Source organism: Salvelinus alpinus, chromosome 30 (assembly GCF_045679555.1).
Source record: "Salvelinus alpinus chromosome 30, SLU_Salpinus.1, whole genome shotgun sequence".
NCBI classification, from domain to species: domain Eukaryota; kingdom Metazoa; phylum Chordata; class Actinopteri; order Salmoniformes; family Salmonidae; genus Salvelinus; species Salvelinus alpinus.
This window is the reverse complement of record NC_092115.1, coordinates 8,464,744-8,483,816: the sequence shown is the minus strand read 5'-3', so window position 1 is coordinate 8,483,816 and position 19,073 is coordinate 8,464,744.

Genomic DNA, 19,073 nt, shown 5'->3' with positions numbered 1-19,073 from the left:
TATCAGGTATTCCTCCTGTCAGGTTTTGGCCAAGACTGTTCGGGTTTTGGTCACTAGATGTCCCCATTGCACCTTTTTTGTACCTTTTGTTTTTCTTGCTCTAATTATTGTTTGCACCTGTAGGTCATTCCCTTGTTAGTATTTAAACCCTGTGTGTTCCTCAGTTCCTTGCTCAGTGTTTGTAAGTTAGCACCCAGCCTCAGCCCAAGCCTTGTTCTTTACAGATATTTATTTTATTGGATTTTCCAGAGGTTCTCTGGTTTTGTTCTTGTGTATATTTTGAGTAGTCTTTTGAGGTTTGTTTTTTCCCTGCTGTTTTTTTACCACTTTGTGGAGTTTCTTTTGTATTTTGGAGGATTTCCATTTTGTGCCTCTTGGCTTTATTTTTGGACATTGTGGATTTAGTTTCTTTGCCTGAAGATTTTGTTCTTTAATTAAACCACCATCTCTAGTACTGCTGTGTCTGCCTCATCTTCTGGGTTCTGACGATTATTAGTGACTGTTTCTCGCACCGGGTCCTGACACCTCCTGCTTGTGTGATTCCTTTGAAACATACAGAGGACTTCATTTATTGAATATGATATTCATCAGAACATGTGATATTCATCAGAACATGTGATATTCATCAGAACATGTGATATTCATCAGAACATGTGATATTCATAAAATAATCTGGTATTCATTAGAACAATAGGTTTTTTTACAGTCTTGTGCCAGGTGTAAGATGAACATCTGTCAGTATTCAAAACAGAACCACAAATCAGTTTTACATCCACTGCCTAAAAAACATACAAATACAAGTAAACAATATGCTGCCTAAAGAAAGTATATGGGACATTTTGGCTGGGCCTAAATACGTACAGTAGTTGAAACATCATGAGATATCAGTTTAATACAGATTGTTTGATTATCTTTTTTTATTATTGTTCACAGCTTTTTAACACTCTTTTGTTTCCAGTATTCTTCTCTCTTTGGCAAGTAGGAATTAGAGAAATGGTTTAGTAGGATGATACGTTCTGCACCTGTCCCATAGGGTAATGATGGATGATTCATGCTTCACCTGTCCCATAGGGTAATGATGGATGATACGTGCCTCCCCTGTCCCATAGGGTAATGATGGATGATACGTACTCCACCTGTCCCATAGGGTAATGATGGATGATACGTGCTCCACCTGTCCCATAGGGTAATGATGGATGATACGTGCTCCACCTGTCCCATAGGGTAATGATGGATGACAGGTGCTGCACCTGTCCATAGGGTAATGATGGATGATATGTGCTTCACCTGTCCCATAGGGTAATGATGGATGATTCATGCTTCACCTGTCCCATAGGGTAATGATGGATGATACATGCCCCACCTGTCCCATAGGGTCATTTTCTTTGTTGGCCTGCGCTCAAGTTAGACAAGCTGAAATTCCCAACTGGATAATTGACAGCCATTAGAATGTCTTCTCTGTTTTTCTCTTTTCCCAGTGTAGTATCATCTGTGAAGGTCAAGATAATTCCTGTAATGAAGTTGACAAAAGGGATGAATTTGAATAAGGATGGGAAGAAGTAGTAAATCTTTTGGTAGTTTATAACGCAATTGCTCTGCTGTGCAGGTAACTGCAGATATGGTCCCGACAACAAATTATCTTTCGGTACTAGTAGCCTACTTAGTTAGTAGAAAATGTAAGCACCTTGTTCGTTTTTTCAGTCAGGGTACATGCAGTGGCCTCTTAATGCACAGTAGCCAATAACACGGAACCCAAACCGGCTGCGTGCGTGCACCATCGTGCGCTATCGTGCATACATATATTTTGTCCCCCTACACCAAACGCGATCACGACACGCAGGTTAAAATATCAAAACAAACATTAAACATTAATGTTTAATGTTTAACAAAAGCTTTAAACATGTAAGGCAATTTAGCTAGTTAGCTTGCACTTGCACTTAATCCACACATAAAACGGCCAACCGAATCATTTCTAGTCATCTCTCCTCCTTCCAGGCTTTTTCATCTTTGAACATATATGGGGATCACATCTAAACTTCCATAGTATTACCACGATGACCGGCAAACAGTTCGTCTTTCAATCACCCACGTGGGTGTAACCAATGAGGAGATGGCACGTGGGTACCTGCTTCTATAAACCAATGAGGAGATGGGAGAGGCAGGACTTTCAGCGCGATCTGCGTCAGAAATAGAAAGGAGTTCTATTTTAGCCCTTGGCATCGCAGACGCTCGTTGGCGCACGTGAGCAGTGTGGGTGCAATAATTGAATAACATGGATTTCAAAATTTATTTTGCGACGCTTGCGCACACGCGACGTGTCCGGTCTGGTCAGCATGTAAGAGATCATACTAGAAAAGGCTCAAATGTGTGGTGCAGTAATTCACTTGAAATGTATTATTTTCTTTCCACAGAGGACATGTCCAATGTGTTCTAGAACACGTCTCTGAATAGGTGTGGTCTAATCATGCAGTACAGCGAATAGAATTGAGACAAAACAACACATCAAGTAATCATGAATGTTCCATTGTTGCCCTTTCAGAAACATGGCTGACTGAAGAGACAAGCATGCTTTAGGGCATGGGGTGGCAGGTAGCGTAGTGGTTAGAGCGTTGGACTAGTAACCGAAAGGAAGATTGAAACCCCGATGCTGACAAGGTTAAAAATCTGGAATTCTGCCCCCTGAACAAGGCAGTTAACTCACTGTTCTGACGCCATCATTGAAAATAAGAATTTGTTCTGACTTGTCTAGTTAAATAAAGGTAACATGTTAAAGTAATGTTGTTCACCACTGTAGAACATGAAGAATAGGAGGGTCCATTTTTGTTCATAAATGTTTTCAATTCTTTGTAAGAGAGGACCTCTCACTCACATCTGATAACCTTGATGTTGAATCTCTTATCATTGAATTTCCCTCCTGTTCATTTTCTGTTGGTAAAATAATGGTAATTGGATGCATTTATCAGCTACCCAATTCTGACATTAGTAGTTGTATTGATATCCTTGCACCAGCCTTGGATTTGATTAATAACGATGATAAAATGTGTTTTCTATAGGGTGATTACAACATTAATTAACGTATCCAGCTATCTGTGTCCCCTCGTCTATAAGCCCACAAGAGTGACCCGTTCATCTGCCACCCTTATTGATAATATTTTTACAAAGTCTTTGAGTAATGTGGCTAATACAGGTATACTTTATACTGACATTTCTGGCCACTTTCCAATTTTCCACTTCTCTTTAGCAGCTGGAAGTGAACAGATGAGAATGATTAGTAGCATTAAATGTAGAATATTTAACAAAAGTAATTATGAGGGCTTTACGATGATGATTGATGAAATTTCATGGCGACATTTTTATATTCATGGCCGATGTGGATTCTGCTTACCAAACTTTTCTCACATCTTTCAACTCTGTATTTCACCACTGCTTTCCCTTAGTTAAATCACGTCAGAGAGCTGCAGAAGGGTTCTGGAAACCTTGGGTTTACAACCGGTCTCAAAAAATCCCCATGTAAAAACATGTTTTTTTCCCGCACAATTCCCTCTCCCCTGAATTCTACAGTACATATTACCAACAGTATAATAACCCATTTTTATGATTATATACATAATTGGCTATATAGTTATAGTTATGTTTATGATAGAGAACAATTTGTTCATGCAACCAGCTGTGCATCTATCAGGGCCAAGATATCCTGTGGCGTCCCACAGGGTTGAATAATTGGACCTTTGTTATCCCTAATCAATATCAATAACCTTGCTGCTGGCTGGGTCTTCTGCTGTACCATACTAATCTATATCAATGACCTTACTGCTGGGTCTTCTACCGTACTTCCACTTCTCTTTGCTGATGAAACCAATTTGATTTTATCACACAATAATTTTGATTCACTAATTAATGAAGCCAACTCAGGCATAGACACATTTTCTGAATGGTTCCAGATAAACAAATTATCGCTAAATGTTAAAAAAAAATCTAACTTTATTGTATTCACTAGTAAGAATGAGAAATATTGTAAAACATGAAAAAAAGCAGAGCCAGAATCTCAATTGGTGGGAATGAAATGGGAATGAAATGGAACAAGTCACATTCACTAGAGTTCTAATATATGAAAAGTTATCCTGGAAAGATCATATTCAATTTGTCTGTAGCATCTGTTGGTATCTTAAGAAAGATTAGTGGTTTGGTTCATCAAGCTTGCTTCCTAACTCTATACTATAGCTTAATTTGCCCATATCCCATTTACTGTAATATTGTCTGGGCCAGTACATATTTGTCCTACCTACATAAATTACTCATCATACAAAATACATTTGCAAGATTAGCCATCTCTAATTACCTGGCTTCATTGGGTGGCAGGTAGCCTAGTGGTCAGAGTGTTGGACTAGTAACCGAAAGGTTGCAAGATCAAATCCCTAAGCCGACACGGTGAAGATCTGTTGTTGAATAAGGCAGTTAACCCACTATTCCTAGGCTGTCATTGAAGATAATAATTTGTTCTGAACAACTTCTTGTCAATAGGGGGGGCCCTGTTTTCACTTTGGAAAAAATCGTGCCCTTATTAAATGGCCTCGTACTCTGTTCTAGATCATACAATATGCATATTATTATTACTATTGGATAGAAAACACTCTGAAGTTTCTAAAACGGTTTGAATTATATCTGTGAGTAAAACAGAACTCATTTGGCAGCAAACTTCCATACAGGAAGTGAAAAATATGAAAACGAGGCTGTTTCAGGGCCTGCCTATTCAACTGGCTTTTATTTATCGATATGTATGCACTTCATACGCCTTCCACTAGATGTCAACAGGCAGTGGAAGGTTGAATGGGGTGTCTAGCTTGATCTGAGGCCGAATAAGAGCTTTTGGAGTGACAGGTCCGGTATTTTCTTTGTCTTCGACGGCGCGCGGGGAACCTCGACATTGTCTTCTGAAAAGCGTTCGGTATACACGGCGAATATCTCCGCCTCTGATTTTATTTGATACATATGAGAAAAACATCATAAAGTAGGATTTTTCAACCGAGTTTTATCAGTTTATTCAACGTTTAATGGGACTTTTGGAATTTTCCGTTCTTTGCGTCAAGAGATGATGGGAATGTTCGCGCCACAATGCTAGCCAAGGTTGCTAATTCGACAGAAGAAATGGACATTCTAAAACCAAACAACGATTTATTCTGGAAATAGGACTCCTTGTACAACAGTCTGATGGAAGCTCAGCAAAAGTAAGACAACATTTATGATGTTATTTCGTATTTCTGTGTAATATGTTGATGCCTATTCTCCGCCGTGTTGGTGAGCGCTGTCTCACAATAACCCAAGCTGAATGTTGTGGTAAAGTTATTTTTAAAAATCTAACACAGCAGTTGCATTAAGAACCAGTGCATCTTTCATTTGCCATACAACAAGTATTTTTATGTAAAGTTTATGATGAGTTCTTTGGTCAGATTAGGTGAGTGTCCAAAATATCTCCGGACATTCTGGGGAAATGTTGCTACGTATTCACAATGTATAACCACGATTTGTAGCTCTAAATATGCACATTTTCGAACAAAATATAAATGTATTGTATAACATGATGTTATAAGACTGTCATCTGATGAAGTTGTCCAAAGGTTAGTGATTCATTTTATATCTATTGCTGGTTTTTGCGAAAGCTACCTTTGCGGTGAATAAATGCCTTTGTGTGTTTGGCTATTGTGGTAAGCTAATATAATTCTATATTGTGTTTTCGCTGTAAAACACTTAAAATATCGGAAATATTGGTTGGATTCACAAGATGTTTATCTTTCATTTGCTGTACACCATGTATTTTTCATAAATGTTTTATGATGAGTATTTATGTATTTCACGTTGCTCTCTGTAATTATTCTGGCTGCTTTGGTGCTATTTTTGATGGTGGCTGCAATGTAAAACTATGATTTATACCTCAAATATGCACATTTTCGAACAAAACATAAATGTATTGTATAACATATTATAAGACTGTCATCTGAAGAAGTTGTTCAAGGTTAGTGATTAATTTTATCTCTATTTTGTCGGTTTTGTGAAAGCTACCTATGCGGTGGAAACATGGTGAAAATATGCAGTTGTGTGTTTGGCTATTGTGGTTAGCTAATAGAAATACATATTGTGTTTTCGCTGTAAAACATTTAAAAAATCGGAAATGATGGCTGGATTCACAAGATGTTTATCTTTCATTTGCTGTATTGGACTTGTGATTTCATGAAAATTATATTATATGATATCCCTGTCCCGTTAGGCTAGGCTATGCTAGTCAGCTTTTTTGATGAGGAGGATCCCGGGTCCGGGAGGGTGATGAAGTAGAGGTTTTTAACTGACTTGTCTAGTTAAATAAAGGTTAAAAAAATGTACACCAATTATGCACTTTCTTCTACAAGTACTCATAAATGCCAGACAGTTTACCTAAACCCTTTAATGGATTCTTCCAGGTTAATTCTTAAATCCATCTATATAACACAAGACACTGCGATAACCTTCATCCTCCTCACTGCTGCACCTAACAGTCAATTCTCTTTCAGTTACTGCGGTACTGTACCATATTCTGGAATTCTTATCTTCACATTACCAAAACATCATGATCCCTCAATAACTTCAAGAGAAGACTAGGGGGTCAGCCTGATGAACCAAACTACTCAGTAATCTCCTTCAAATAGTCTGACACTGACATGCACACATATTTAAACAAAACAATTAGATGTTTTGTTGTTGTGATTACTGTTCAATACATTTATAATTAGTAGGTTTTGTTATCTGTTTTAACAAACTTTTTTTTTTTATATACTTATTTATTGTATTGTTTTTTTGTGGTGTGGTTTTCATATCAGTCCTTGGGCTTCTAACCACACCTGTACACCGTTTTTATCTGTATTGTCTATCACTTGTTTTTCATTGGTGCAAATAAATAAAACAAAACAAACTACTGTTAATGGGATATGTTTTAATAAATGATTAGAATATTACACTCTGAAACCATAACTCTGAAACCATATGATTGTATGAAAGTGATTAGTGTATTTTAATGCTGTGTGTGGTTTTAGTCAGTATAATTATATATCCGGGAGTGTAGTCCTTAGTCAGAATTAATGTTTTTGGTGACAATATGTCTAGTATCTTGATAACAGACTGTCTGAGCCAGATTCCGTGCCGACCTTGGCTGGGGCACTGAGAACTTCCCAGGATCCCTATCTTGAGGGAGGGCAGGAAGAAGTTATTATTGCAGACTCCCCTAATCTCTGTCGGCTGGGTAGCAGGACAGTGTGGGCGTAGGATACGTAATGTTTTGCGTGGAAGTATGTGTGTCGCTATAAAATGAAGGTCCTTGTATTGTGCACGCCAGAACGTTCCCGTGAATAAACATTTCACTATTGTGGACTGGGCCTCTGTCGGTTTTCATTCCAACCAGTATCTCACAAATCCTGGTCGCAGACGGAGTAGTTTAATTGAATTGGTTTATGAACATTGAGAACTTAATTCTCGTGACACACACACACACACACACACACACACACACACACACACACACACACACACACACACACACACACACACACACACACACACACACACACACACACACACACACACAGAGCAGTCATTTAAGTCTACATGATTTGACCAGGGTGAGATCTACAGATGACAAGGTGATTGCTATAAGATATTAATGACTGCACCATCGGAACTAGAAGCACAAGCATTTCACTACACTCACATTAACATCTGCTAACAATGTGTGTGTGATCAATATTATTTAAAAAAAATTGATTTGAAGTTCATTGTAACTGTATGTACATTTGTGGGTGTGTAAAGAAAAAAACATGCTCTCTTTCTACGCCATTCATATGCATGTATGGTAGAGTGTTAAAGTGACAGAAAGGCCATCAGTGTAACAGAGGGTAGAAGTGCATTCCATTAACATGAAAATCCCGCATAAATACATCGTTAAATTCAACAACCTTTTTGTGGAATGTTCGATGCAAGGCAGATATTGTACAGCATCCAGTGACTTTATCACACTTAGTCAACCTGGTTACCCGTTGGGGAAAGAACATCCAATAAAAACCAACCAGCATACTAATCAGAAGACATTACCATACTGCCCACCAATTTACAACATAATTAGGCCCTGCCCTGTTACATTTGATACTGAACCAGAAAATTGAAATTTGAATCCGTCCATGTGCAGTGCTTGGTATAATCTATTACGGTCTACTGATGAGGTATCACAACATAAAATGCTGGCCTGTGTCGCCTTGCCTGATGAAACTTGATGGATTGTCCATTCACCGAGCGGACAGGACAGTGGAGTCGGGCAAATCAAGATGGGGATGGGTTTGCCTCTTCATCAACAATAAATGGTATGCTGACTCGAGCGCAGTGGAAATCTCAACCCATTGTTCACCCGTCTTGGAATACCTGTTGGTCATATGCTGACCTTTCTACCTCCCAAGGGAGTTTTCAGCTGTAATCGTGACTGTTGTATACATTCTGCCTCAGGACAAGAAAAAAAACAAGCAAACTATACAAGACTATAAACAAGCAGGAAAACTCTCACCCGGAGGCTGCTTTCCTTGCTGGCAGCGATTAAGACACATGGTGCCCTACTTCCATCAACACGTCTCCTTCACCACTAGGGGGGATAAAGTCATAGACCACTGTTCCTTACAAGCAAGCAAGCCCTCCCTCGTCCCCATTCGACAAATCAGATCATGAATCCGCACTCCTGATTCCTGTTTACGAGAAGAATCTCAAACAGGAAGTAACCTTAGACTCACTCCGTTGAGAAATGGTCATCGAAATCCGAAAATATGCTACAGGAATACTTTGCTAGCGCTGAGACTCCACCGATAACATCGACGAGCTAAACAACTCCATCACCGGCTTCATTAGGAAATAAATCAGCACCGTTGTCCCCCACGGTGAAGGTTCACTGTTTCCCCAATGAAAAGCCCTGGATTAACACAGTGGTTGGCACTAAACTAAAGGACAGGGCTACCACACACAGGGTAACGCAGACAACCCTGAGGCTACAACTGAGGACAGGAACAAATACAAGAAGTCCCGCTATGTCCTCCACAGAGTCATCAAATGAGCAAAAGGACAATATAAGAATAAGGTGGAATCATATTAGTCAGGTTCCGAAGCACGCCGCATGGGGCTACAGTCCATTACAGATTACAAAGGAAGACCCAGCCGTGATCTGCCCAACGATGCCTGTCTACCAGACGAACTCAATGCATTTTATGCATCCTTTGACAATAACAACACTGTGTTGAGTGTGAAGGGCCCCCACTGATCTAGAGGACTGGGTGATCTCGCTCTGCGAGGCCTACGTGACTATGGTCTTAAATCAGGTCAACGCTCGCAAAGGGGTATTCCAGGGCTCGTTCTCAGAGCATGCGCAGACCAGCTGCCAGGTCATTTTCAAATCTCCTTGTCCTAGTGTGTAATCCCCACAATGACTACTGCCCTGTAGCACTCACATCTGTAATCATCAAGTGGTTTGAAAGGCTGGTTATGGCACACATCAACTTCATCAACCCAGACACCTTAGACCCACCCGAATTTGCATACCGCCCCAACAGATACATAGATGACGCAATCTCAATTGCACTCCATACTGCCCTCACCCACCTAGATAAGAGGAATATTGGCATCGATCAGACATAATTTCCGGTCACAACTTGTAGACTTGTTTACGTGCTGCTGTGCGGTTTGTTGCTAAACTTATTTTGCTACCTGCCAACTTTACGGTTTTTACTTTTTAATTACCGTTTATATTTTTTTATTTTTTTCCTCGCTCATCTTTTTTCATTCAACTTTTTCACCCCGGACGCTTTATTTGGACATGGTTCGTCAGGACCTCCATCAGCCGAAGCTAAGTAGTAACATTAACATGATGCCTTCTAATTGCAGTCGCTGTACTGATAATATACAGGAGAACGATCGCCTTATGGCGACGATAGCGTTGCTGCAAGCCCAGCTTCAGACGCAATTGTTAGGCAAGGGTTTTTTAAGTGTTGGAAAGGATGAAACAGCGTCTGTGCCACCAATAACTACAGATAGTAGTATAAATCCCCTCGCACGGTCCCCGCAGCCGGGCAATTTTCTCATGGCTTCTGGGGGGAAATGCTGTAGGAATGCTCAACCGGTGTCGCTCATTTAGCCGCCAGAAAATTTTAACCGGTTCTCCCCATTAAGCAACGGGTCGGAGTCAGAGGCCGAGCCTTCTCTGGTCTCTCCTCCTCCCGTTTTGGGGTCTGAGACGCCGAAGCCTCCCACTATTAGCTCTGACAAATTGAAAACCCAAGTCATTGTCGACTCCATTAACCGCAGTATTAGACTTAAAACAAATCATCCAGTGATCATACACTGTTTACCAGGGGGAAGAGCTACCAACGTTAAAGCTAATCTGAAGATGGTGCTGGCTAAAACTGGCGAGTGTAGAGCGTATAGGGATGTTGTTATCCACGTCGGCACCAACGATGTTAGAATGAAAAAGTCAGAGGTCACCAAGCGCAACATAGCTTCAGCGTGTAAATCAGCTAGAAAGATGTGTCGGCATCGAGTAATTGTCTCTGGCCCCCTCCCAGTTAGGGGGAGTGATGAGCTCTACAGCAGAGTCTCACAACTCAATCGCTGGTTGAAAACTGTTTTCTGCCCCTCCCAAAAGATAGAATTTGTAGATAATTGGCCCTCTTTCTGGGACTCACCCACAAACAGGACCAAGCCTGGCCTGCTGAGGAGTGACGGACTCCATCCTAGCTGGAGGGGTGTTCTCATCTTACCTACCAACATAGACAGGGCTCTAACTCCTCTAGCTCAACAATGAAATAGGGTGCAGGCCAGGCAGCAGGCTGTTAACCAGCCTGCCAGTTTAGTGGAGTCTGTCACTAGCACAGTCAGTGTAGCCAGCTCAGCTATCCCCATTGAGACCGTGTCTGTGCCTCGATCTAGGTTGGGCAAAACTAAACATGGCGCTGTTTGCCTTAGCAATCTCCCTGGAATAAAGACCTCCTCCATTCCTGTCATTATTGAAAGAGATTGTGATATCTCACATCTCAAAATAGAGCTACTTAATGTTAGATCACTCACTCACTTCCAAGGCAGTTATAGTCAATGAACTAATCACTGATCAGAATCTTGATGTGATTGGCCTGACTGAAACATGGATTAAACCTGATGAATTTACTGTGTTAAATGAGGCCTCACCTCCTGGTTACACTAGTGACCATATCCCCCGCGCATCCCGCAAAGGCGGAGGTGTTGCAAACATTCACAATAGCAAATTTCAATTTAAAAAATAAATGTAATAAATGACTGCGTTTTTGTCTTTTGAGCTTCTAGTCATGAAATCTATGCAGCCTGCTCAATCACTTTTTATAGCTACTGTTTACAGGCCTCCTGGGCCATATACAGCGTTCCTCACTGAGTTCTCTGAATTCCTCTCAGACCTTGTAGTCATGGCAGATAATATTCAAATTTTTGGTGACTTTAATATTCACAAGTCCACAGACCCACTCCAAAAGGCTTTCGGAGCCATCATCGACTCAGTGGGTTTTGTCCAACATGTCTCCTGACCTACTCACTGCCACAGTCATACTCTGGACCTAGTTTTGTCCCGTGGAATAAATGTTGTGGATCTTAATGTTTTTCCTCATAGTCCTGGACTATCGGACCAACACTTTATTACGTTTGCAATCGCAACAAATAATCTGCTCAGACCCCAACCAAGGATCATCAAAAGCCGTGCTATAAATTCTCGGACAACCCAAAGATTCCTAGATGCCCTTCCAGACTCCCTCCACCTACCCAAGGACGTCAGAGTACAAAAATCAGTTAACCACTGTCGTGTCTTTGGCATCATTAAAGTCAAGACTGTTATTTATTAAATCAATTCTCTGTAATTATTATTACGTGATTAAACAAATCATGTACATGTTACTTCTTTCTAGGAAGTCGGGGGCACCAAGGAAAATCTTCAGATTACAAAGTTATCATTTTCCAAATGTAACTCTTCAGATATTTTAATATCTGATCAATTAGACTTATAATTCATGAATTATTCTATACATCACCTTAGTCTCATTCCAAACATCGTAAATTGTTGGTGATCTGCACGAACCCAGCCTTTACTATGAATCATCCATCACCAATCGCCTTAATCATTTATTTACTAACTAACTAAATAATCACAGAAATGCATAAACAAACAACACAGTAGCTATGGTTACAAGGAAATGATAGGGGAGGTTCCCTAGTAGGCTAAGCCGATATGACGGCTTGGTGGACAAAGGGAAGTGGGTGTAGACTGAGAACAGCGGGAAAGACAGAAAAGGAATCACTACACAGTTGATAATTATATTGATTGAAATGCTAATCCTTTGCACATGAACGCTCACTCATTCGAGAATAACTGCAATCAATATATATTTACGCTCAGTGTGTCGTCGTGAACTCTTTTGGAATCGTCTGTCTGTCTGTTGGAGAGTTCATCCGAGCGTCTCTCGCTCTGCTTCTCTGAAGATCAAAGTATTTTGTGGTTAGATGGATACTTCAGAGTACCATTCAGAAATGTTCTCATATGATAGATGTTTTGGCAGTTGTCGGTCTTCGCGTCCCAGGTTGACATAAGTTATAGCCGCAGATTAGTAATTAGTGTTATTCTTTCGGGATCGATAGTCTCAGAGTTGAACCATTTCCTGCCGTGTAGCCAATGCTCCACGTGGTATGGTTAGGAATTCAATAACCTTTGCACCCTTAGCTTACGCTGAGATTTTTGTGGTCTGAAGAGGATTTCCTCAGGAGGGGGTTTTCTTCGTAATAGTAGAAAAGGGCTGTTCCATGATGCCAGATCATGTCTGTTCCCACGGGGGCGAGCCAATGACTTAGTTAAACTTTAAAGGGAATGCAATTCTCTTTCATTAAAGGTTTAACATCACCTTACATCATTTCACAAATAGTTTAATCTTTACTCATTCATTTTATACAAGAATTAGATGCAAACCCCATAATTGAGAAATGTACATATTCAGAGATATAGTTATGTGTGTTTCCTGTCCTCTCTGAGGTCACCAAATGAAACACACTTGTCATACCCGTCCTTTAAGTGTCCACGGACCATTCACACCTTCTCACAAGTGGACATTTTCTATCAAATCCCCATTTTGGGGATTTAGGAGTTCGACATGTGAAATTCTTTGTTTTCTCTATGTGTCTCTTTCTGCATGGCCAGGAATTTACGACCTGACATAACAGAACCTGGGTGTAGGCGAGAGAGAGAGAGAGAGGGGGATGCCACGATCTATACCCAGAAAGGGCCACGTCATGACACCACCTAACTGAGGAACTCAATTTAACCTTGCGTAATACCCTAGATGCAGTCGCACCCCTAAAAACCAAAAACATTTGTTATAAGAAACTAGCTCCCTGGTATATAGAAAATACCCGAACTCTGAAGCAAGCTTCCAGAAAATTGGAACGGAAATGCCGCTACACCAAACTGGAAGTCTTCCGACTAGCTTGGAAAGACAGTACCGTGCAGTCTCAAAGAGCCCTCACTGCTGCTCGATCATCCTATTTTTCCAACTTAATTTATGAAAATTAAAAAAATCCAAAATGTATTTTTGATACTGTCGCAAAGTTAACTAAAAATCAGCATTCCCCAAGAGAGGATGGCTTTCCCTTTAGCAGTGATGAAATCATGCACTTCTTTGACGAAAAGATCATGATAATTAGAAAGCAAATTACAAACTCCTCTTTAAATCTGCGTATTCCTCCAGACCTCAGTTGCCCTGAGTCTACACAACACTGCCAGGAACTAGGATCAAAGGAGACACTCAAGTCTCTTGACACATTGAGGAAAATAATCATGGCCTCTTAACATTCAAGTTGCATACTGGACCCTATTCCAACTAAACTACTGAAAGAGCTGCTTCCTGTGCTTGGCCCTCCTATGTTGAACATAATAAACAGCTCTCTATCCACCGGATGTGTACCGAACTCACTAAAAGTGGCAGTAATAAAGCCTCTCCTGAAAAAGCTAAACCTTGACCTATAAAATATAACAAACTATCGGCCTATATCGAATCTCCCATTCCTCTCAAAACATTTTGTAAAAGCTGTTGCACAGCAACTCACTGCCTTCCTGAAGACAACCAATGTATACGAAACGCCTCAGTATGGTTTTAGACCCCATCATAGCACTGAGACTGCACTTGTGAAGGTGGTAAATTACCTTTTAATGGCATCAGACCGAGGCTCTGCATCTGTCCTCGTGCTCATAGACCTTAGTGCTGGTTTTGATACCATCGATCACCACATTCTTTTGGAGAGATTGGAAACCCAAATTGGTCTACATGAACAAGGTCTGGCCTGGTTTAGATCTTATCTGTCTGATAGATATCAGTTTGTCTCTGTAGATGGTTTGTCCTCTGACAAATCAACTGTACATTTCGGTGTTCCTCAAGGCTCCATTTTAGGACCACTATTGTTTTCACTATATATGTTCCCTCTTGTTGATGTCATTCGGGATCGGAAACATAATGTTAACTTTCACTGCTATGCGGAAGACACACAGCTGTACATTTCGATGAAACATGGTGAAGCCCCAAAATTTCCCTCCCTGGAAGCCTGTGTTTTAGACATACGGAAGTGGATGGCGGCAAATGTTCTACTTTTAAACTCGGACAAAACAGAGATGCTAGTTCTAGGTCCCAAGAAACAAAGAGATCTTCTGTTGAATCTGACAATTAATCTTGATGGTTGTACAGTCGTCTCAAATAAAACTGTGAAGGACCTCGGCGTTACTCTGGACCCAGATCTCTCTTTTGACGAACATATCAAGACTGTTTCAAGGACAGCTTTTTTCCATCTACCTAACATTGCAAAAATCTGAAACTTTCTGTCCAAAAATGATGCTGAAAAATGTATCCATGCTTTTGTCACTTCAAGGTTAGACTACTGCAATGCTCTACTTTCCGGCTACCCGGATAAAGCACTAAATTAACTTCAGTTAGTGCTAAACACGGCTGCTAGAATCTTGACTAGAACTAAAACATTTGATCATATTACTCCAATGCTAGCCTCTCCACTGGCTTCCTGTTAAGGCTAGGGCTGATTTCAAGGTTTTACTGCTAACTTACAAATCATTACATGGGCTTGCTCCTACCCATCTTTCCGATTTGGTCCTGCCATACATACCTACACGTACGCTACGGTCACATGATGCAGGCCTCCTTACTGTCCCTAGAATTTCTAAGCAAACAGCTAGAGTGTAACGTTCGTCGTATGGAGGAAGAGAGGAGGACCAAGGCGCAGCGTTAAAAGTATCCATTTTAATAGAATACGTTAAACAAACAAACAAAATAACGATAAACGAGAATAACACGAAACGAAACAGTTCTGTCTGGTGCAGACACACAAAGACTGAAAATAACCACCCAAAAAACCCACCACAAAACAGGCTACCTAAATATGGTTCCCAATCAGAGACAATGACTAACACCTGCCTCTGATTGAGAACCATATCAGGCCAAACACAGAAATAGAAAAACATAGATAAACAAACATAGACTGCCCACCCCAACTCACGCCCTGACCATACTAAATAAAGACAAAAACAAAGGAAATAAAGGTCAGAACGTGACATGGAGGCAGGGCTTTCTCCTATAGAGCTCAATTTTTATGGAATGGTCTGCCTATCCATGTGAGAGACGCAGACTCTGTCTCATCCTTTAAGTCTTTATTGAAGACTCATCTCTTCAGTAGGTCCTATGATTGAGTGTAGTCTGGCCCAGGAGTGTGAAGGTGAACGGAACGGCACTAGAGCAACGAACCGCCCTTGCTGTCTCTGCTTGGCCAGTTCCCCTCTCTCCACTGGGATTCTCTGCCTCAAACCCTATTACAGGGGCTGAGTCACTGGCTTACTGGTGCTCTTTCATGCCGTCCCTTAAGTGGGTTGAGTCACTGACGTGATCTTCCTGTCCCGGTTGGTGCCCCACCTTGGGTTCGTGCCGTGGGGGAGATATTCATGGGCTATACTCGGCCTTGTCTCAGGATAGTAGGTTGGTGGTTGAAGATATCCCTCTAGTGGTGTGGGGGCTGTGCTTTGGCAAAGTGGGTGGGGTTATATCCTGCCTGTTTGGCCCTGTCCTATCATCGGATGGGGCCACAGTGTCTCCTGTCCGGGGGTTTCGTCGGACGACCCCTCCTGTCTCAGCCTCCAGTATTTATGAATAGTTTGTGTCGGGGGGATAGGGTCAGTCTGTTATATCCTGTCTTATCCAGTGTCCTGTGTGAATTTAAGTATGCTCTCTCTAATTCTCTCTCTTTTTTTTCTCTCTCTCTCTCTCTTTTTTTCTCTCTTTTTCTCGGAGGACCTGAGCCCTAGGACCATGCCTCAGGACTACCTGGCCTGATGACTCCTTGCTATCCCCAGTCTACCTGGTCGTACTGCTGCTCCAGTTTCAACTGTTCTGCCTGAGGCTATGGAACCCTGACCTGTTCACCGGACGTGGTACCTTGTCCCAGACCTGCTGTTTTCAACTCTCTAGAGACAGCAGGAGCGGTAGAGATACTCTGAATGATCGGCTATGAAAAGCCAACTGACATTTACTCCTAAGGTGCTGACCTGTTGCACCGTCTACAACCACTGTGATTATTATTATTTGACCCTGCTGGTCATCTATGAACATCTTGGCCATGTTCTGTTATAATCTCCACCCGGCACAGCCAGAAGAGGACTGGTCACCCCTCATAGCCTGGTTCCTCTCTAGGTTTCTTCCGAGGTTCTGGCCTTTCTAGGGAGTTTTTCCTATCCACTTTGCTTCTACACCGGCATTGCTTGCTGTTTGGGGTTTTAAGCTGGGTTTCTGTACAGCACTTTGTGACACCAGTTGATGTAAGAAGGGCTTTATAAATACATTTGATTGAATTTGATTGAATACATACCTATGGGAAAATACTTTTCACTGACTACAGTTCAGAGTTCAACACCATTGTCCCCTCTAAGCTCGTCACCAAGCTTAGGACCCTGGGACTGAACACCTCCCTCTGTAACTGGATCCTGGACTTCCTGACAGGCTGACCCCAGGTGGTGAGAATAGGCAACATCACCTCTGCCACGCTAACCCTCAACACGGGGGCTCCATAGGGGTGTGTGCTCCGTCCCTTCCTGTACTCCCTGTTCACCCATGACTGTGTGGCCACGTACAACTCCAACACCATCATAAAGTTTTGCTGATGACACGACAGTGACGATGAACAGCCTACAGGGAGAAGGTCAGTGACCTGGCAGTGTGGTGCCAGGACAACAACCTCTCCCTCAATGTCAGTAAGACCAAGGATCTGATCGCGGACTACAGGAAATGGGAGGGCGTGGGCATGCCCCCATCCACATCGACGGGGCTGCAGTGGAACGGGTCGAAAGCTTCAAGTTCCTCTGTGTCCAAATCACCAAGGACTTAAAATGATCCACAGACATACGCACAGTTGTGAAGAAGGTGCGACGGCGCCTCTTCCCCCTCAGGAGGCTGAAAAGGTTTGGCATGGGCCCTCAAATCCTCAAAAATGTCTACAGCTGCACAATTGAGAGCATCTTGACTGGCTGCATCACCACTTGGTATGGCAACAACACTGCCCTCGATCACATGGCACTACAGCGGGTGCTGCGGACAGCCCAGTATATCACTGGGACCGAGCTCCCTGCCATCCAGGACCTCTATAAAGGAAGGCCCGGAAAATTGTTAAAGACTCCAACTACCCAAGCCACAGACTATAGCCACACACTCACAGGACTCTATACACACACACACACACACACACACACACACACACACACACACACACACACACACACACACACACACACACACACACACACACACACACACACACACACACACACACACACACACACACACACACACACACACACACTCCTCACATGCAATCATTATATACTGTTAATTCGAAAAGTATTCAGACCCCTTGACTTTCTCCACGTTTTGTTACGTTACAGCCATATTCGAAAATGGATTAAATAGTTTTTTTCCCTCATCAATCTAATCAAAATACCACATAATGACGACGCAACATTTCACATTTACATAAGTATTCAGACACTTTGCTTGGCATGCCTGTATTTGTGGAGTTTCTCCCATTCTTCTCTGCAGATCCTCTCTAGCTCTGTCAGGTTGGATGGGGAGCCTCGCTGCATAGCTATTTTCAGGTCTCTCCAGAGATGTTTGATCCGGTTCAAGTCCGAGCTCTGTCTGGACCACTCAAGGACATTCAGAGACTTGTCCCAAAGCCACTCCTTCCTTGTCTTGGCTGTGTGCTTATGGTCGTTGTCCTGCTGGAAAGGGAACCTTCGCCCCAGTCTGAGATACTGAGTGCTCTAGAGCAGGTTTTCATCAATAATCTCTCTATACTTTGCTCCGTTCATCTTTCCCTCGATCCTGATTAGTCTCCCAGTCTCTGTCACTGAAAAACATCCCAGCAGCATGATGCTGCCACCACCATGCTTCACCATAGGGATGGCGCCAGGTTTCCTCCAGATGTGACACTTGGCATTCAGGCCAAAGAGTTCAATCTTGGTTTCATCAGACCAGAGAATCTTGTTTCTCATGGTCTGAGAGTCTTTAGGTGCTTTTGGCAAACTCCAAGCGGGCTGTCATGTGCCTTTTACTGAGGAGTGGCTTCCATCTGGCCACTCTACCATAAAGGCCTGATTGGTGGAGTGCTGCGGAGATGGTTGTCCTTCTGAGATTCTCCCATCTCCACAGAGGAACTCTCGAGTTCTGTCAGAGTGACCAAGACCATCAGGTTCTTGGTCACCTCCCTGACCAAGGTCCTTCTCCTCCGGTTGCTCAGTTTGGCCGGGTGGCCAGCTCTAGGAAGAGTCTTGGTGGTTCCTGACTTCTTCCATTTAATAATGATGGCGGCCTCTGTCTTCTTGGGGACCTTCAATGCTGCAGACATTTTTTGGCACCCTTCTCTAAATCTGTGCCTCGACACAATCCTGTCTCGGAGTTCTACGGAAAATTCCTTCG